At 48.1% G+C, this 21,995-nt stretch overlaps 1 protein-coding gene across 3 annotated transcripts in view; it reads left to right on the plus strand.

Moving 5' to 3' along the window:
- The window catches only part of LOC124790089 (tyrosine-protein phosphatase Lar), a 537,690-nt gene that overhangs the window by 154,578 nt on the left and 361,117 nt on the right, over window positions 1-21,995 (plus strand). The gene's annotated exons all lie outside the window — the stretch shown is intronic.

Below are 21,995 nucleotides of genomic sequence, written 5' to 3' on the forward strand. Positions count from 1 at the left end.
TGGACAGGATTTGTGATTGGTGTAAAGAATGGCAGCTAACTCTAAATATAGATTAATGTAAATTAATGCAGATGAATAGGAAAAAGAATCCCGTAATATTTGAATACTCCATTAGTAGTGTAGCGCTTGACACAGCCACGTCGATTAAATATTTGGGCGTAACATTGCAGAGCGATATGAAGTGGGACAAGGATGTAATGGCAGTTGTGAGGAAGGCGGAAAGTCGAGTACTGCTCGAGCGTTAGGGATCCCTGTCGTATTGAGGGAGGACATAGAAGCAATTCAGAGGCGGGCTGCTAGATTTGTTATTGGTAGGTTTGATCATCACGCGAGTGTTACGGAAATGCTTCAGGAACTCGGGTGGGAGTCTCTAGAGGAAAGGAGGCGTTCTTTTCGTGAATCACTACTGAGGAAATTCAGAGAACCAGCATTTGAGGCTGACTGCAGTACAATTTTACTGCCGCCAACTTATATTTCGCGGAAAGACCACAAAGATAAGAGAGATTAGGGCTCGAACAGAGGCATATAGGCAGTCATTTTTCCCTCATTTTGTTTGAGAGTGGAACAGGGAGAGAAGATGCTAGTTGTGGTACGAGGTACCCTCCGCCACGCACCGTATGGTGGATTGCGGAATATGTATGTAGATGTAGATATCGTGAACGACTATGGAAAGTGATTGAAGGACTGTGAGACAACGACCACGTATTGGACGTCCTTGTCTCATCCCAGAACGCACAAGAGGCTCCGTAGCAGACGACTGCTGCGTGTTCCCATGCTGATCCAGCAACATAGTCTGTGGGCACGGGATCACTGAGATTTGACGATGGATCGATGGAAAGGTGTCGTCTGGACAGATGAATGTCGTCTCATGTAACACAAGTTCGACGGACGCGTCCGAATATTCAGTCATCCAGCCGAACGGCTGTTCTGAATAATGCACTTCGCCAAGGGCGCAGGCCGCTGGGGGGCAGTATTATCCTGTGGTCTTCCACGGTTCCTGCGGCAGTAATCGAAGGCACCATGGCAGCTGTGAAGTACGTGAACTCCCGTCACAGCCACTGCTTCCCTTCATGCTCTTCGACTCTTTTAACTGCCATCTCGTTTCTGTACAAGTTGTACATGACTTTTCGCTTCCCACTGGCTACAGAAATTCCAGATGGAGTATCGCTCCAGTTGCGCGACTGGATTTGCGATTTCGTTTGAGAAAGCACATAGCAATCGACGGAAAATCATAGAGTAAAGCAGAAGCTATAGGCCTATATGACATTCCCCAAGGAAGTGTTACAGACCATCTGCTGTTCCTAATCCATGTATATAAACGATTAACGAGAAAATGTAAGCAGCCCTCTTAGATCGTTTGCAGATGATGCTGTCATTTACGGTGTAGTAAAGTCGTCAGAAGATCAAAACCAATTGCAAAATGATTTCGACACTATATATGTATGGTGCGAAATTACCCGCCAGGATAGCCGAGACCTCTAACGCGCTGCTTCCTGGACTCGGGTAGGCGCGCCGGCCCCGGATCGAATCCGCCCGGCAGATTAACGACGAGGGCAGTTTTCCACATCCCGATAGGTGAATACCGGGCTGGCCCCAGGTTCCGCCTCAGTTACACGACTCGCCGACATCGGAACAAGTTAGCACTATTCCATGAATTACACTAGACGCAGACAGCTGGGGTATACTAATTCCGTCCTGGTGGGTACGGAGTGGCGGCAGGAAGGGCATCCGGCCACCCCTTTCCACTAACCTTGCCAAATCCGTTCCTAACAACGCCGACCCTGCGTCAGTGCGGGACATGGCACCAGTGAAAGAAAGAAACAAAGAATATGTATGGTGCGAAGTTATCTCTGAGTAAGGAAAAGTGCGAGGTCATCCACATGTGTGCGAAAAGAAATCCGTTTGAGTGATCGTTTCTGTCATATCCCTGAGAATTGACCGTTCCTCCCGGGACACTGTGTATAGTGGCAGAGTACCTCGTCACTAGTCGGAGCTGTGCAGGGCCTGGTCACCGCAGACACGCATGGCCGACACTGGGTAGCACCCAAGTGTCTTCATTGCATTACCGTGATAAAGCAGTCTCGAAATTTCACGCACACAATTCTGCTCCGTATACTAAACAGTCGAGAAGAGTTTAACGAGAAGCAACATTCCCTCACGCTTACTGTTTATATCAAGGGTACGCGCGCAGCTTTGTCTCCGTTTCGTGTAGCGGAGAAAGAAGCCGGCACGAGTGGGGCTGGGCGCGGTCACGAACGGCGGAGCGCAAGTGGGCGGATTGTGTTGTGGCGTGGCACGCACGCACGTGGACTGGCGGCGGCCGGGGAACAACGAGCCGCCTTTACGGCTTATAAACTCGGCGCACCATTTTCATAGCCCGGCGCCGCGGAAGAGGAGGAACGAAAGCAACGCGCGGCGCCAGCCAATTCCCCGCACCGCGGTGAGAGCACCGGCTGTCAGCGGCGGATCTGCGGCCAATCGGCCGGCGGCCTACGGTGATCTGTTCGCGGGGCTTCCCCTGCCGCGGCCCTCTTCTCGCCGCCGCACATAAATACGCTTCGGGGATTCCCCGCGTCGTGATGCGATTCATGACCCGACCGTGCCGCCGCGTGTGACGTCATCTCGCACTGCGTAGAAATGCTTCCATTCCCTGAAGCTGCACTCTCCGTCATTTCCCCCTCTCCCACCCGCACCTCCCATCGCCCGAAGTTGCCATCCACCTCTCCCACAGATCACGACACACACACACACACACACACACACACACACAGTCGCCCGCAGTACACAACCTCGCGGCTTTATTTTATTACCGCGGTGATGCGCTCTTCCGCTACAAAGGGAATTTGATGCCGAGCCACTCGCACGGAAAGATATATATAGAATTAAAATAAAACGTGATCGGAAGAGATATCTGCAGGAGGAGCAGTCGAGCTCGAAAAAAACTGGCAACGCGGGAGAGAGGCCGGGTAGCGAAGATGTGAGTGGGGGTGCGGTGCGCAGAGAGATTGGCCCCCAAGAGAGGTGGAGTGATGAAGGCAAACGGGAAACGGGTGAGGGGGGGAGGGATGGGAGGGGGAGGGGTAGGGGTAGACGATCTCGCTGTCGACAGTGGTGTGTCTGTGCGAAGTGCAACAAATAACCGCGTAATGGGAAGAGAGTGGGTGGAATAAGGCTGGCACCTCGACGGATGGCCGGGGGGGGGGGGGGGGTGAACCTATACCTCCGAACTAGTGCGAAATTTATGAACCCCGCTTCGTCCTACTGTTTCTCTTCCTTTCCCTCGCGCCTTTGTCGATGCAGGAAGGCGCGCTTATTCTGACAGCGGTGAGGCGAACCGCTGACTCAGCGCATTGCGGTCCCACCGTACTGTCACGTTTCTTCGCAACAATTTCATGGCCGCCACCGAGACTCGAGAAGCGTATATAGACCTACCTCGGCTTTCGAAAGTTTCTTTCATCTCTCCGTATCCGACTGGCTCACAGATCACTCAGACTCAATCGTGACATGGCAAGGAAACGTAAACTATACCAGAGGACATGGATACTAAGACTAGCTGCATATAGGGAAGCCAAAGAACTCTTCAAAAAGACATTACTTCAGACCAGAAAACAACATTGGGAGAGCTACTTGGCCACACACACACAACAAAATATGTGGGGGGAACAATACAAGATTCTGACAGAAAAAATCAAGACCCCATTGGCATTAAGCACGCTACGGCAGGATGACGGCACAATGACATCGGGTTGGAGAAACACAGCGCAATATCTGCTGAACAAACTCCTCCCGGAGGACGCCACGGACACAGACACATAGGAACAGACCAAACTCAGGCAAGAACTACATGAACAGTATGACACTGATGCCGTCACCTGTCCCTTTGCGCGCGAGGAAGTTGCGGTAGCGATAAGAGAGCAAAAAAATAAGAAAGCACCTGGACCTGACAAGATCCACGCAGAAGTGCTCAAGAGGCTAGCACCACAGATCACCCCATATCTAACAGAATTACTAAATGACGCCTTAAGGCTAGGCCGTGTACCGACAGTCTGGAAGACCTCAAATGCAGTCATCATACGAAAATCAGCAGACAGAGACCAATCAGATCCGAAATCCTACAGATCTATATGCCTCATTAACACTATGTCAAAAATTCAAGAGAAGCTACTGTGTGACCGATTGCAGGCCCACAGAACCCTACTTGGAATGAATCCTCACCAATTTGGATTTCGGAAAGGTAAAAGCATTGATGATGCAGTAAACAGAGCTCTAGAAATTACACAAAACACAGATAAAACATACTGAGCTTTTGACAACCTGTGGCGGCCAGCACTGTTTCTGAGGTTACGCCAGATGGAAATACCCGCAGCCCTATACAACAGTCTGTTAGACTACTGCAGGGGCAGAATAGTGGAATGGCGTGTGGGCAACCGGTAGGTAATAAGGAAAATTACCAAAGGATGTCCGCAGGGATCGATCTGTGGGCCCATCTTCTGGGACATAATTTTTGAACCCCTCCTGCAACTGCTGGATGAGGATATGAGGACAGAGGGAGCTGTCGCGTATGCAGATGACCTACAGGTGGTCATCTCAGCAAATACCAGAGCCCAGCTAGAGGAGAAGGCGAGTGGCACACTGCAAACAATAACACAATGGTGCAACACAAACAAGCTCAAGGTAGCGGGTAACAAAACAACTTACACACTGCTGAAAGGACAACTCAGACGCAATCCATCAATAAAGATAGAGAACAACAACATAAAGAGAATGACAGTAACCCGCTACTTTGGCGTATACATAGATGAGAAATTGAACTTCCATGAGCACATCAGGATAACAACAGACAAGGCAGAAAAAATACTGCATAAACTGGCTAGGATAAATTCAGGACAGTACAGACTTCCTCTGTCAGTCACACGAACTTACCACTGCGCACTCTTCGAATCAGTGCTAAGCTTTGCGGCCAGTACATGGGCGCACAGACTCAACCTCGCCACAAACAGAACAGCGGTTAGGCGAGGGCAGAGAAGCGTCCTTCTGCGACTATCGGGAGCTTTCGGCACTACATCAGTCGAAGCACTGTGTGTCATGCTAGGAATCTTCCCGATAGATATTACAATCAGATATCGGGCCGCTTTGTAACGGTTAAAGATGGGTAGACTAGACCAGGTCAACATTATGACTGGTTCCCCGCTGAACAATAAGCGGGACCTCAGAAAATGGAAAATCGACACATGGCAAGAGGAATGGGGTACAAGTGATACGGGACGGAGAGTGTATATATTTTTTCCGAACATATCGGAAAGGTTAAGAATGAAACATGCCGATCCTAGCCGCGGCATGGTGCATTTCTTGACTGGCCACGGACCTTACCCCGCGCACTTGAATCGCGTGAGTCTAAGAGACACGTCAACATGCACATGCGGAGGTATGGGAACCCCTGAACATACGATCCTATTCTGCGGGAAATACAGACAGCACAGGGACACACCTGGGATACAACACCTACAGACAGAGCAACATATACAGGGTGTCCCAGCTATCTTGTCCACCCAAAATATCTCTGGAACAATAACAGCTATTGGAAAACGACTTTCACCGGTATCAATGTAGGGATGGGGCCCATGAATGTACATATTTGGAAACATTCTAAAACGAAAGCATATGTGTTTTTTAACACAAACTTATGTTTTTTTAAATGGACCTCCTATATTTTTTCTTCAGCAATCCATAGCATGACAAAGCACATACACAATGGCGTTGATTGCATCGCAATATTCCCATTACATCCCGAGATATTGAGACGCGAAGTTGACGCTTGAAATACCCGACATGCGCTGCTAGCGCACGTCCTGAGGCTCAGGCGTGAACCCCATGCTGCCCGTAATCGCGATGTGATTGACATATGTAATCACACCTCCATACTTATCAAGAGGTCCGAAACGAATAATACGGTCTGCTGCGATTACGGGCAGCATGGGGTTCACGCCTGAGCCTCAGGACGTGCGCTAACAGCGCATGTCGGGTGTTTCAAGCGTCAAATTCGCGTCTCAATATCTCGGGGTGTAATGGGAATATTGCGATGCAATCAACGCCATTGTGTATGTGCTTTGTCATGCTATGGATTGCTGAAGAAAAAATATAGGAGGTCCATTTAAAAAAACATAAGTTTGTGTTAAAAAACACATATGCTTTCGTTTTAGAATGTTTCCAAATATGTACATTCATGGGCCCCAGCCCTACATTGATACCGGTGAAAGTCGTTTTCCAATAGCTGTTATTGTTCCAGAGATATTTTGGGTGGACAAGATAGCTGGGACACCCTGTATACGACGCGATTAGAACACCAGAACTTTGGGACGAATTGAACGCATTAACAGACAAAATTTCTGATGAATGCCATAAAGAGTACAGGAGCGAAAGACCCCACAGACGAAAAACCCATATGCAGCACATAGACAGAGACCATAGTGTGGATGATGTAAACTAAGACTTAATATAAAATAACTGACATGCATTAGACTCACATAAGTAGTTCCGCAATGGACAATACTGGCTAGATTAATGCATGAAACTAGGTCTAAACAGTATCGGCGCACCGTCGCAATTGCCACCGGCTACCACGGCACTTTAAACCTGTATATAACATAACCTCCTAGAAATAAATAGAGATATTAATTGTTAAAGATAGAATAGAACTTCCTAGGCTAAGGTCAGGAGACTGAGGATCAGTAGCTTGAAATAAATCCCAAGGCGCTCATCCTCGGTACCCTAAGGTGGTGGGACTATCATCTCTTCCTTTCCTATCTTCTTTTCTCCTCTTTGGTCTAAACTATTCCGTGTATTTTCTTCTTCCAATCTAAATTTTAATTTTGTAAAATTTTGTTAAAACGGTTTTGGGAAAGCTGCCAAGAAAAAAAAAAAGAAAGAGCCGCCTCCACGTGGCGGGACGCGGGCAACGGTGCGACCGGATGCGGGAACTGGTGGGAGTGTCAACTACATCAGCACCTGTACTCCGATCGTAGCGGCCAAGTGGTCAAAAAAGACACACCTCAAGCAATTATGTGGTGGGTCGTAAAATCAGGGCGGCAAGTGAAAAAAAAAAATTAACTCTAGTAGATATCCTACTAATACTTCTTCCAGGCGCTGCAGTCATGGACTGTGGGGCTGGTCCCGGCGGAGGTTCGAGTCCTTCCTTTTTTCATTGTCTTCTAATGTATGTTCTAGCTCTTCAGAGTGTTTCTTATCTTCGTTTGGAATCTGTTAGTTGGATCTGATTTTAATTTTCTAATTTTATTTTTGCTGATTAACTCCTGCGTCTTTTTGATGTATTGCTATTGCTCTTTATCCATGAAAACCACAGTGTCGCTTTTACCCGCTCTTGTGATGATAGTGTTGTGTTCCTGTGGTTTCTTTTTTTAAGTTTTGTCGGTGTTATGGAGTCTGTATTACTTTGGTTTCTTTCGGTTTCCTTCATCTGTGATATTATGTTCAAATGGCTCTGAGCACTGTGGGACTTAACTTCTATGGTCATCAGTCCCCTAGAACTTAGAACTACTTAAACCTAACTAACCTAAGGACATCACACACGTCCATGCCCGAAGCAGGATTCGAACCTGCGACCGTAGCGATCACGCGGTTCCAGACTGAAGCGCCTAGAACCGCACGCCCACACCGGCCGGCGATATTGTGTTTTTGATTTCATTGCTTACTAGCTCTCCCGTCAGACCAACGTTTACCTCCATTGTTTTGTTTTTGTTTTCCTGTATGATAATGCTTTCTGACCAAACTATACGGCTTTCTATGTATTCTTCGTCTCTATGTGTAATGACATTGTTTTTAAGACCTTTTTCGAGTGTTTTTATTTCTTTTGTATGCAACACAGTGTCACAGTCTCGGACAGAAATGATGTTTATCGTTAGACTAGATGTAATTTGTGGTTGTGCGAGGTATTTGTTGAGCTTCAAATTTGCAATTCTTTTTTCATCATGACACCCGAATCGATATCCTAACTACACTCCTGGAAATGGAAAAAAGAACACATTGACACCGGTGTGACAGACCCACCATACTTGCTCCGGACACTGCGAGAGGGCTGTACAAGCAATGATCACACGCACGGCACAGCGGACACACCAGGAACCGCGGTGTTGGCCGTCGAATGGCGCTAGCTGCGCAGCATTTGTGCACCGCCGCCGTCAGTGTCAGCCAGTTTGCCGTGGCATACGGAGCTCCATCGCAGTCTTTAACACTGGTAGCATGCCGCGACAGCGTGGACGTGAACCGTATGTGCAGTTGACGGACTTTGAGCGACGGCGTATAGTGGGCATGCGGGAGGCCGGGTGGACGTACCGCCGAATTGCTCAACACGTGGGGCGTGAGGTCTCCACAGTACATCGATGTTGTCGCCAGTGGTCGGCGGAAGGTGCACGTGCCCGTCGACCTGGGACCGGACCGCAGCGACGCACGGATGCACGCCAAGACCGTAGGATCCTACGCAGTGCCGTAGGGGACCGCACCGCCACTTCCCAGCAAATTAGGGACACTGTTGCTCCTGGGGTATCGGCGAGGACCATTCGCAACCGTCTCCATGAAGCTGGGCTACGGTCCCGCACACCGTTAGGCCGTCTTCCGCTCACGCCCCAACATCGTGCAGCCCGCCTCCAGTGGTGTCGCGACAGGCGTGAATGGAGGGACGAATGGAGACGTGTCGTCTTCAGCGATGAAAGTCGCTTCTGCCTTGGTGCCAATGATGGTCGTATGCGTGTTTGGCGCCGTGCAGGTGAGCGCCACAATCAGGACTGCATACGACCGAGGCACACAGGGCCAACACCCGGCATCATGGTGTGGGGAGCGATCTCCTACACTGGCCGTACACCACTGGTGATCGTCGAGGGGACACTGAATAGTGCACGGTACATCCAAACCGTCATCGAACCCATCGTTCTACCATTCCTAGACCGGCAAGGGAACTTGCTGTTCCAACAGGACAGTGCACGTCCGCATGTATCCCGTGCCACCCAACGTGCTCTAGAAGGTGTAAGTCAACTACCCTGGCCAGCAAGATCTCCGGATCTGTCCCCCATTGGGCATGTTTGGAACTGGATGAAGCGTCGTCTCACGCGGTCTGCACGTCCAGCACGAACGCTGGTCCGACTGAGGCGCCAGGTGGAAATGGCATGGCAAGCCGTTCCACAGGACTACATCCAGCATCTCTACGATCGTCTCCATGAGAGAATAGCAGCCTGCATTGCTGCGAAAGGTGGATATACACTGTACTAGTGCCGACATTGTGCATGCTCTGTTGCCTGTGTCTATGTGCCTGTGGTTCTGTCAGTGTGATCATGTGATGTATCTGACCCCAGGAATGTGTCAATAAAGTTTCCCCTTCCTGGGACAATGAATTCACGGTGTTCTTATTTCAATTTCCAGGAGTGTAAATTCGTTTCCACGTACAGCAATTTGTAATATTACACAAAGGTAATTAGTAACAATTACATGCATGTGCCTACGTTGGTACGATGACGTCACAGGCAAAATAAATACCGCGCAACAGGCACGTACAGATTTATCCGTTGGGAGCTCAACCACAGCTTACGCATTAATGATCTCGTACTTATTAACGATTCAAATATGGCGGTATTTCGTCAAACAATAAAGTTCGACCGAAGAACGAATATACGTTTTGACATTAAAAAGACGACTTTAGCGGCATTCCATTCTTGAAAATCGGATTAGTTAGTTCGAAGTAATTACAGTATGCAAGTCTGAGGATTCATCTGCTTTGTGCATGAAACCGATTACTATCATATGCGCAAGTTTGTGTTGCTATAAGGAGCAGCCCCGTTATAGTGGTTGGTTGGTTGTTTTGGGGAAGGAGACCAGACAGCGAGGTCATCGGTCTCATCGGATTAGGAAAGGACGGGGAAGGAAGTCGGCCGTGCCCTTTGAAAGGAACCATCTCGGCATTTGCCTGGAGCGATTTAGGGAAATCACGGAAAACCTAAATCAGGATGGCCGGACACGGGATCCGTTAGAGTGGAGCTTCAGCTTTAAGTCTAGTCACAAAAGCGGAATACTGGACGAAAGTTAAATTTACAACTGATACTAATCACGCTTGACAACATGTGGTTGAAAAGACACACCAACTGGGAGGCAACTTCTAAGGATGGCCACCAGTTAACAACGGCCAGGGTGCACATCACAAATTGAATGGACTTTGAGGGAAGTGACCTCGCATCGCATAGGTTGAAGTTACGTGCACTCGAGAGTGCTCCGAAAGGTGAAATCCCCCATGTTATGGCGTCTCACAGAGCATGCCCCACTCTGATTTCACGTCCCGTGTGAAGACTGCTCCCCCCCCAACAAAAGCCCGCAGCCCCGCAACCTGCGGAGCAGGGGACAAGCCGACGTCGGAGACAAAGTTGGTGGCTCTTGCGCCAGCGCCGCCTTTTCTATTTTGTATTACTTCTTTCCTTCTCGGCGCATCCCCCAGCTGCCGAACGAGATGGCAGTAAAAGCGCGCCGCAGTCCCTTGATATCCCGGCAGCGGTAACTGGGTCAAAGTCGCCCCGAAGCTGTTAGCGCGCGCTCGGGGTACAGGTAGTATCGTTCACACGGCAGCGGGAGCGGATGCTGGCCAGGTACGACTAAGACATTCGCTGGCAGGTACAATATTACTCATCAACCGTATGTGAGTAGCACCTTCTTTTTTTTAAAGTTCCCTACTTCCCTCAGATTATGCAAGGACGTGGCCCTTGTGCCAGCTGCCCAGCTTGACAAATCAATTAGACTGAACGAGATCCTGATCATATATTTGGTGTGCAGAGGTTAGCAACATGTACAAAATTGTTGAGGCTTCGTAGACGCTTGTTGACCTACCTATTACCTCTTGGCTTTTGTCTCGGGACCTCCGTTGACGGCTCTTTTAAGTTTTCTGACGTTTCACCAGGACGACTGGCTGCCACTGTCAAAGGTTCACCCTCCATTTCTGGTGGCGGGCAGTGTTGAGAATACACGGCATACCGTGTACTGACACCATGAATCCTGCAGAGCTGTCCATAAATGCGTAAGATTACGAGGGGGTGGAGATCTCTTCTGAAGGTATCCCAAATATGCTCAATAATGTTCGCGTCTGGGGAGTTTGGTGGCCAGCGAAAGTGTTAAAAGAGTGTCCCTGGAGCCACTCTGTAGCAATTCTGGACGTATGGCGTGTCGCACTGTCCTGTTGGAATTGTCCAAGTCCGTTGGAATGCACAATGGACATGAATGGATGCTGGTGATCAGACACGATGCTCATATACGTGGCATCTGTCAGAGGCGTATCTAGACGTATCAGGGATGCCGTATCACTCCACCTGCACACGCCCCACACCATTACAGAGCCTCCACCAGCCTGAAGAGCCCCTGCTGACATGCTGGGTCCATGGATTCATGAGGTTGTCTCCATACCCGTACACGTCCGCTCCAAACAATTTGAAATGAGACTCGCCCGATCAGGCAACATGTTTCTAGTTACCAACAGTCCAATGGCGGTGTTGACGGGTAGAGTAATGGTGGTAGAGTAATGGTGGTGTACGCGCACGTGGAGAACTTGTTTGCGCAGCAATCGCCTACATAGTGTAACTGAGGCGGGGTAAGGGGAACCAACCCGCATTCGCCGAGGCAGATGGAAAACCGCCTAAAAACCATCCACAGACTGGCCGGTTCGACACAAATCCGCCGGGCGGATTCGTGCTGGGGACCAGGCGCTCCTTCCCGCCCGGAAAGCCGTGCGTTAGACCGCATGGTCAACCGGGCGGACAGTCTCAAACCTAACAAACGCTCACGACCGCTACAACGTGTATTTAAAGTAAACGTGATTTGCGTCCACATAGTGGCGCTACTAGCATCACAATTACACGACTTTCGCGACATCATCTTTCAGGTGTACAAAAACGCCTGCCAACGTAAGTTTTTGGCGCACAACCCCTTCTTGGTGCTGTGATTTTTTTTCGTCAGTGTACATACAGAGAGCAAGGTTGGTCTTGTCACATGTCCCTAGGGGCAGTCCTGACGATACCCTTGTCTCCTGTCTCCGCTAAACACTCGCTGTCCCGCTGAACGTAGTGGACTGCGTTACTTAAAAAGTGTTCCAGTCAGTCTCTTATCTGGGAACCTACACTATATGCTCGGAGGTCTGTTTACAGTCTGCGGGGAGGCACTGCGTTTTGTCAACGTACGTCTAGTACAAGGAAAAAGTAAGACTGGAAGAAGTTCAAAAATCTGTGTGAAATCTTATGCTGCTAAGGTCATCAGTCCCTAAGTTTACACACTACTTAACCTATATTATCCTAAGGACAAACACATACACACCCATGCCGTCGAACATTTTCTGTATCCAGAAAGGCCCGTACAGGACCTGCAATATGCGGTCGTGCATTATCTGCTGAAATGTAGGGTTTCGCAGGGATCGAATGAAGGGTAGACCCACGGGTCGTAACACATCTGAAATGTAACGTTCACTGTGCAAATTGCCGTCAATGCGAACAAGAGGTGACAGAGACGTGTAACCAATGGCACCACATACCATCACGCCGGGTGATACGGCAGTATGGCGATGAAGGATACACGCTTCCAGTGTGCGTTCACCGCGATGTCGCCAAACACGGGTGCGTCCATCATGTAAATAGAACCTTGATTCGTCTGAAAAAATGACGTTTTGCCATTCATGCACCCAGGTTCGTCGCTGAGTACACCATCGCAGGCGCTCCTGTCTGTGTTGCACCGTCAAGTGTAACCGCAGCCATGGTCTCCGAGCTGATAGTCCATGCTGGTGCAAATGTCGTCGAACTGTTCGTGCAGATGGTTGTTGTCTTGCAAACGTCCCCATCTGTTGACTCAGGGATCCAGACTTGGCTGCACGATCCGTTACAGCCATGCGGATAAGATGCCTGTCATCTCTACTGTTAGTGATACGAGGCCGTTGGGATCCAGCACGGCGATCCGTATTACCCTCCTGCACCCACCTATTCCATATTCTGGTAACAGTCATTGGATCTCGTCCGACGCGAGCAGCAATGTCGCGATACGATAAACCGCAATCGCGATAGGCTACAATCCCACCTTCATGAAAGTCGGAAACGTGATGGTACGGATTTCTCCTCCTTACACGAGGCATCACAACAACGTTTCACCAGGCAACGCCGCTCAACTGCTGTTTGCGTAGGAGAAATCGGTTGGAAACTTTCCTGATGTAAGCACGTTGTAGGTGTCGCCACCGGCACCAACCTAGTGTGAATGCTCTGGAAAGCTAATCAGTTGCATATTACAGCATCTTCTTGCAGTCGGTTAAATTTCGCGTCTGTAGCACGTCATCTTCGTGGTGTAGCTGTTTTAATGGCCAGTAGTGTACATCAATTTGTCTGTTTCATTACTGAATGTCTCTCCTAGTTATGAAAAGAGATTAGTAATTAGATTCTAGCAATTCCTTTGGCTGAAAACAGAATTACGATATCTCGAACTGTTCAGGAAATATCTGATGTTAACAGCTCAGCTGAGTCACTCAGAATAGGCCACGACTTTAAGCTTACTTTTGGTCTCATCTTTGCTGTGGGAAGCTAGGCGTCGTCAGAATAAGATCCCCCAACACCTGACGAATGACGCGTTGCGCAGCACAAGGACGGCGGACTGAACATAACTAGTCGTTATGTGCTGGCTCCCTTGGTGTTGGGCCGTGGGGGATGAGCGCCCCTTGCAGGACGCGCCCCGCCGCCATATTGGTGAGGTGTCGTGGGAGCTGCGAGAAGTCGCCCCGCCGCGCCGCCTGTTACATATTCAGCGGCCGCGATATTTCAATCCCTGGCTCCTCGGCTCGCCGCCGTAAACGCGACAGTAAAACCCGCTCCGCGCCGCGCCACCGGACCTGCTGCCGAGCTGTCCGCCACGCGCCGTTTGCACGCCTGCTCCTTCACGGGCCGCAGTTGCCTCGTTGCCCGCCTCCTGGGTTCTCTGTCTTCGCCGTCGCCGCGCCTGCCTCGAGGCTTCACGGCAGGGTTTCGTGACATTGCTGACATTCTTGCTGTCAAACAGATGTAAACCATATTTTTCATTTTTGCCCTTCTAAATTTCCGCGCTCCTGAACAACCACCTTATGCAATAAACAACAACAATAACACCACCCGAACAGGCTTTGGAGGCCCAACGGTACCGACCGGCCGCCGTGTCATCCTCACTGTTAGGCGTCACCGGATGTGGATGCGGAGTGCCTTGTGGTCAGCACACCGCCCTCCCGGCCGTTGTCAGTTCGTAGGGAAGCAGCCCACTCACACCGTATAAAATTCATATGCTTTCCATTGTGTGCCAGCCTAGTCCTCTGTAACTAGCTATGACGTCACGAATGTTGCGCAATAACTAAAAAATAAAGTAAATAATCTGAAAAGTTGATAGCATGTCAGGAATGATGCTAAAATGATAAAGTTTAAAACTTCAGCAGTCTTCTAAATTTGGACGTTTTACGTAAAAATCATCGGCGCAACAGGAAGGAGCTAGAAACTTCAAAATTTATTTTCGGATTCCTTTTTCATTGTAATTTAATGGAAACAGCATGCTGGATCTCACAAAGTAATATTTTGGTTGTAATTCATCATTTTCTGGAATCCAGAATGAGATTTTCACTCTGCAGTGGAGTGTGCGCTGATATGAAACTTCCTGGCAGATTAAAACTGTGTGCCCGACCGAGACTCGAACTCGGAACCTTTGCCTTTCGCGGGCAAGTGCTCTACCATCTGAGCTACCGAAGCACGACTCACGCCCGGTCCTCACAGCTTCACTTCTGCCATTACCTCGTCTGCCCGCGAAAGGCAAAGGTCCCGAGTTCGAGTCTCGCTCCGGCACACAGTTTTAATCTGCCAGGAAGTTTCATATCAGCGCACACTCCGCTGCAGAGTGAAAATCTCATTCTGGAAACATCCCCAGGCTGTGACTAAGCCATGTCTCCGCAATATCCTTTCTTTCAGGAGTGCTAGTTCTGCAAGGTTCGCAGGAGAGCTTCTGTAAAGTTGGGAAGGTAGGAGACGAGATACTGGCAGGAGCTGTGAGGACCGGACGTGAGTCGTGCTTCGGTAGCTCAGATGGTAGAGCACTTGCCCGCGAAAGGCAAAGGTCTCGAGTTCGAGTCTCGGTCGGGCACACAGTTTTAATCTGCCAGGAAGTTACATGATTTTCTGTTTTTGTATCCTAAGAGTATGGAAGCAAGGTAGATTAAGTAAGTGATTAGATAAAGCTAGGATGTTTAGATTTAGGTAGAATGGAGATAAGCTGTAATAACAAAGATGTGAGAAGTTTCAAAAAGGTAGCTATAAAACTATAGCTGTAGCGTCTCTCCAAAGGGCAAGATCAGAGCTTATCTATTGCGAGCAGTACAACTAAAATAATTCTCTCGCCAAAAGTATTTAACCTAGCCACATTAGAATTTTATTACAAATACTTCCCTGTGTGCTGATTGCAGAATTAAATTGAGAGCTTCATTGGCCTTCACCGGATGAAGCAATTAATTATTTAGTAACTTGGTGTTCTGCTAGCCCCAGCGGTTGGCCAGTATGGCAAATGCGGCTATATAAATAAGAGCGTGCGAGCTAGAGTAAGGCCCCAGTTTTCTTCTAGATTCGTATCAGCGCGCACTCCGTGTCGGAAGCCGCTCGCGTTTGGGCAGTTGCAAGGAACAGCCTTGGATGTCGCTGCTCTGAAATTTAGTATTCTCGGCACACTCTTGACACTGTGGATCTCGCAATATTGAATGCCCTAAGAATTTCCGAAATGCAGCTCCAACTATCATTCCGCGTTCAAAGACTAATTCCCGTCATGCGGACATTACCACGTCGGAAACCTTTCCATATTAATCAAACGGTTCAAATGGCTCTGAGCACTATGGGACTTAAACTGCTGTGATCATCAGTCCCCTAGAACTTAAAACTACTTAAACCTAACCAACCTAAGGACATCACACTCATCCATGCCCGAGGCAGGATTCGAACCTGCGACCGTAGCGGTCGCGCGGTTTCAGACTATAGCGCCTAGAACCGCTCGGCCACCACGGCCGGCACAATATCAGGAAGTAACCCATGACTTTCGTGAGTTCAGTGTAATGCTTCCTGTGTACTCCAAGATCTGTCTAGTTTGTCGGGTGTTCGGCATTCTGTTGATATTCTTGTAAAATTTCAGTCGACATTTCCTCATGTGATGTACTATGTTTGGTATCTATTCAGTCTCTTGTCTATTCCGCAGTCTCAACCCTCCTTCTTACGGGGTACTCTGTTTTTTCTGGTCGTCCTTTCTCTCTAGTTTCTCGAAATTTTCTTGTCTGGAAGACGTAGCAATAGGACCAAAAGTCAGCAAGCCACAAAATGAAGCTTTGCAATATGATTCTAAAAAATAAAATTTGTTTCGCGGTTCCGTCTGTTAGTGGATACAGCTGGTCTTCAATAGGGAGGAGAACACATCGGCGGTCCCCGCTGACCTCAGCGGTCCTCCATCTCTTCCGCGGCCAGCCGGCCGGCCTCCTGAGATTAAATTAAGACTGTTCTTTCATATAATACGGCGGCGGGCAGAAAGGAGCGCGGGACCTCAAGGAAAAGAAACGAGCGCGCCCGCGCTGGATATTACGTCTCGGCGGGCGCCTGCCGCCTGCCGCTTGTTAGTGACGCATGAACAGGTTTTAATTAAACTATGGCCCGCCCTGTCTCTGCGCTAGGGGGTGCACTTTTTGCAGGGACGAGCTTCCGTCAAGGTACGCGGCGTTTCCCCCTTCCCAAACAGTAGCGACGTCTGCGCATATCTGAAATTAATTTGTGGCTTCCTGTCTTTCAGCTTTATCGACGGAAACGCTCAGCTTTTTGATTTCTTCCCTTCCGAGGCGAATCCCCTAAGTAAGCTGCAAATCAGCATCATAATTTCAACGCTCTCATTCTTTTAAAACTGAGAAGAAATTTTATTGAAAAGTACACTTTTTTGTTGTCATCAGTCTACTGACTGGTTTGATGCGGCCCGCCACGAATTCCTTTCCTGTGCTAACCTCTTCATCTCAGAGTAGCACTTGCAACCTACGTCCTCAATTATTTGCTTGACGTACTCCAATCTCTGTCTTCCTCTACAGTTTTTGCCCTCTACAGCTCCCTCTAGTACCAGGGAAGTCATTCCCTCATGTCTTAGCAGATGTCCTATCATCCTGTCCCTTCTCCTTATCAGTGTTTTCCACATATTCCTTTCCTCTCCGATTCTGCGTAGAACCTCCTCATTCCTTACCTTATCAGTCCACCTAATTTTCAACATTCGTGTATAGCACCACATCTCAAATGCTTCGATTCTCTTCTGTTCCGGTTTTCCCACAGTCCATGTTTCACTACCATACAATGCTGTACTCCAGACGTACATCCTCAGAAATTTCTTCCTCAAATTAAGGCCGGTATTTGATATTAGTAGACTTCTCTTGGCCAGAAATGCCTTTTTTGCCATAGCGAGTCTGCTTTTGAAGTCCTCCTTGCTCCGTCCGTCATTGGTTGTTTTACTGCCTAGGTAGCGATTCTGCGATAATTCTCGCACTTGTCAGCTCTTGCCGTCTTCGGAATTGTGTGGATGATACTTTTCCGAAAATCAGATGGTATATCGCCAGACTCATATATTCTACACACCAAAGTGAATAGTCGTTTTGTTGCCACTTCCCCCAATGATTTTAGAAATTCTGATGGAATGATATCTATCCCTTCTGCCTTATTTGACCGTAAGTCCTCCAAAGCTCTTTTAAATTCCGATTCTAATACTGTATCCCCTATCTCTTTTAAATCGACTCCTGTTTCTTCTTCTATCACATCAGACAAATATTCCCCCTCATAGAGGCTTAAAATTGCTACACTACGAAGCTGACGCGCTATAGACGCGAAATTTAACCGACAGAAAGAAGATGCTGTGATATGCAAATGATTAGCTTTTCAGAGCATTCACACAAGGTTGGCGCCGGTGGCGACACCTACAACGTGCTCACATGAGGAAACTTTCCAACCGATTTCTCATACACAAACAGTAGTTAACCGGCGTTGCCTTGTGAAACGTTGTTGTGATGCCTCGTCTAAGGAGGAGAAATGCCTACCATCACGTTCCCGACTTTGATAAAAGTCGGATTGTAGCCTATCGCGATTGCGGTTTATCGTATCGCGACATCGCTGCTCGCGTTGGTCGAGATCCAATGACTGTTAGCAGAATATGGAATCGGTGGATTCAGGAGGGTAATGCGGAACGCCGTGCTGGATCTCAACCGCCTCGTATCACTAGCAGTCGAGATGACAGGCATCTTATCCGCATGGCTGTAACGGATCGTGCAGCCACGTCTCGATCCCTGAATCAGCAGATGGGGAATTTTGCAAGACAACAACCATCTGCACGAACAGTTCGACGACGTTTGCAGCAGCATGGACTATGAGCTCGGGGACCGTGGCTGCGGTTACCCTTGACGCTGCATCACAGACAGGAGCGCCTGCGATGGTGTACTCAACGACGAACCTGGGTGCACGAATGGCAAAACGTCATTTTTTCGGATGAATCCAGGTTCTGTTTACAGCATCATGATGGTCGCATCCGTGTGTGGCGACACCGCGGTGAACGGGCACTGGAAGCATGTATTTGTCATCGCCATTCTGGCGTATCACTCGGCGTGACGGTATGGGGTGCCATTGTTTACATGTCTCGGCCACCTCTTGTTTGCATTGACGGCACTTTGAACAGTGGACGTTACATTTCAGATGTGTTATAACCCGTGGCTCTACCCTTCATCGATCGCTGCGAAACCTTAAATTTCAGCAGGACAATGCATGACCGCATGTTGTAGGTCCTGTACGGGCCTTTCTGGACACAGAAAATGTTTGACTGCTGCCCTGGCCAGCACATTCTCCAGATCTCTCACCAACTGAAAACATCTGGTCAATGGTGGCCGAGCAACTGGCTTGTCACAATACGCCAGTCACTACTCTTGATGAACCGTGGTATCGTGTTGAAGCTGCATGGGCAGCTGTACCTGTACACGCCATCCAAGCTCTGTTTGACTCAATGCCCAGGCGTATCAAGGCCGTTATTATGGCGAGAGGTGGTTGTTCTGTGTACTGATTTCTCAGGATCTATGTACCCAAATTGCGTGAAAATGTAATCACATGTCAGTTTTAGTATAATATATTTGTCCAATGAATACCCGTTTATCATCTGCATTTCTTCTTGGTGTAGCAATTTTAATGGCCAGTAGTGTAATCATATTGTGGACTTGTAATAAGTGCAATCCACTCGAAGCCTGGCGGTATTCCAAGGACAGGAGTGAATATTACCAACTATGAGTCTAATAAGTTACGCTTCTAAAATACCGACACGAAATTTTTACAGTGTCGAAAAACTGATAGAACCTGAACTCGGCGAAGGTCAGTTTTGATCCTGGAGAAATGTAAAACAACGCGAGGGAATACTGATCCTACGACTTTCCTTAGAAGTTAGCTTGAAAAAAATCTAAATTAGGATTATAGCATTTGTAAATTTAGAGAAATGACGATGTTGACGTGACTGTACTTGAAATTTTGAAGGTAGCAGGGATAAAATATAGCGAGCGGAGGATAATGTACAGTGTCTACAGAAACCAGTCTGCGGTTATGAGAATAGGACATGAAACGGTAGAAGCTAATGTCAGATGTCATTCAGTTCTATTGCATTGAACCGGGGGGACCTGGAAACGAACGACGGACAGGCTTCGTCCGGCCGTAGCCCTCAATGGGTCACAACTGCACAACAGGCTACAGCAGTCCACTCACCCCACACCGAAACTAGGGTTATCGTGCTGTTCGGTCCCCAGAGGATCCCCCCCCCCCCCCCCCCTTCCCGTGGGAACGTCTAACAGCACCAGATGCAGATGAGTGTAACCCCAAAAGTTTGCGTGGTAACGAGTAATGGTGGTGGTGTGTGCGCAGCAATCGCCGACATAGTGTAGCTGAGGCGGAGAAAGGGGAACCAGCCCGCATTCGCCGAGGCAGATGAAAAAACGCCTTAAAAACCATCCACAGGCTGGCCGGCACAGAGGTATTTGTGGGTTTTCAAAATTTGCCAGCTGCTATTTACGATGTAGTTTAATCATAGTTCCCAAAGGTTTTCCATTGGTGCCCGTATTAGAACCCAAAATATTGGTTTGCTCCAAAGACACATTTCCTGACGACCTAATATGTAGAAAATGAAAAAGAAAAAAAAAGTATTTATCTGGAATTATCCGTTGGCATGCCTAATCCCTTCAATCCCTCCCCTTCAGTCCTTTTTATCGCAGTTTTTATTTCTGTACTTTGCTGTCACTGTTATAAGAAATACACTATGCGTTTGCTTCTGATGTATCTAATTGCTTACACAGTGATTTATAAATAAGGACTCTTCGTTCAGCACGTTATCAGAGTAGAGCGCGAGTGGTTGTGGAGCTCGAGATGTATGCCCGTAAAAAGTTTGTTTAACTCGGGAACGCACTTCTGAACTTAGTCGCTGATCTCTTCTTCTGGAGTTTGTAGTCCCGAAGTATACAGCCCAGACGAACTTTGGAAGCGAAGTCAGTAAACTTCCTTCTCTTGTTGCCAGCCTCTGATCTGCGACGACACTGGTCCATCAGCACTCACCACTAATACCTCTCTCTTTTTTTTATGCTTTTTACATCCAGTACCGTCTATGCCAGTTCGTAATTGCTGAAAGTCTTCCTATCGATAGTAAGCGACGAATGGCGAATAACATTTAACTGTTATCCGTAGTTGTAAAACGAAGGAAACAAGAAATAATTTAGGCTATCGTATCGTTGACACGAGGTCTTTAGTTATGGAGAGCAAGATCTGTTTGGAAAGGAACGTGATCTTGTCCTTTTCGAAGGTACCATGCCAATATTTTCCTGAAGAGATTTGAAAGCCTAAACTTCGATGGTCGGACGTGGTTTTGAATTGCTGTCCTCCGGAATGCGAATTCAGCGTCGGAAGCTTTTACGCTCGATCCGCAGTAGTAGACGTAACTGAGTTGTTTCGTATTGGAAACCCACGTTATCGATCTCCATTCGTTAGTGGTAACGTGATCGTCTTAGATAGCTGTTGCCGTGTCCGTCACGTAGCGGTTAACGTAGAGCACACATATAAACTACGTTACACGTGCGGGTGACGTCAGCAGGCGTGACATAGGACGACACGGTGACGTCAGCCGGAGCTATTTGGCGCCGTTGTGCGCAAAACACAGCGTTACCCGGCCAACCGCACTTAAACGCACATGTGCGTCCAGCAGACACTCACTGTGTCACGGCCACTTTCCCCGTGGACTGCAATACTTATACGGCACGTTGAATGTTTCTGCACGCTATGAAATCTCAAGTTTAATGCTGCTTTGAGAGGTGTATATCGCACCACTTTCTAGTTCAGTTTGCAAGCAGTTTGACGGACTGCACTCGTATTCGGAAAGGTAATGTTCAAATCTCATTCATCATTTTGATTTACATTTTCTATCATTTCCAAACATCCCGTCTGACGTATTCCAGAATGAATGCTTGAACATTTCGTAGCTCTTTTTCGCCCCGTCCTTGTTAATGGTGGGTCTCCAGTGATTTCGGTGATGTTGGGACCTTAAATTTTGATCTGCAGTCGCGAGTCGTTGATGTTTTCTGAAAATAACAACACAGTATTTTCATCACATGTTTACTCTATAGTGATTTGTTATTCTTTTCTGCAGCACTGGTTTTGGGTGTTCGAACAATTTCAAATCGTACGTACAGCATGTCCCAGGAAGAGTGGTCAATATTTATGGGTATGATAGGAACGATTATTCGAAGCAAAACCGTACAGTAGACATAGGCTGTAATTTGCATACCTCAAGAGCTGTCAGCACTTGTTCATCTTCCACTGAACTTGTTACAGAGACTATGTTTACTAGACAATTTTTCTTATTTTGGTCCGTACAATCTCCTCGAAAAATATGGAAAGTAAAGA

Source organism: Schistocerca piceifrons, chromosome 3, assembly GCF_021461385.2.
Source record: "Schistocerca piceifrons isolate TAMUIC-IGC-003096 chromosome 3, iqSchPice1.1, whole genome shotgun sequence".
In the NCBI taxonomy this organism is placed as follows: domain Eukaryota; kingdom Metazoa; phylum Arthropoda; class Insecta; order Orthoptera; family Acrididae; genus Schistocerca; species Schistocerca piceifrons.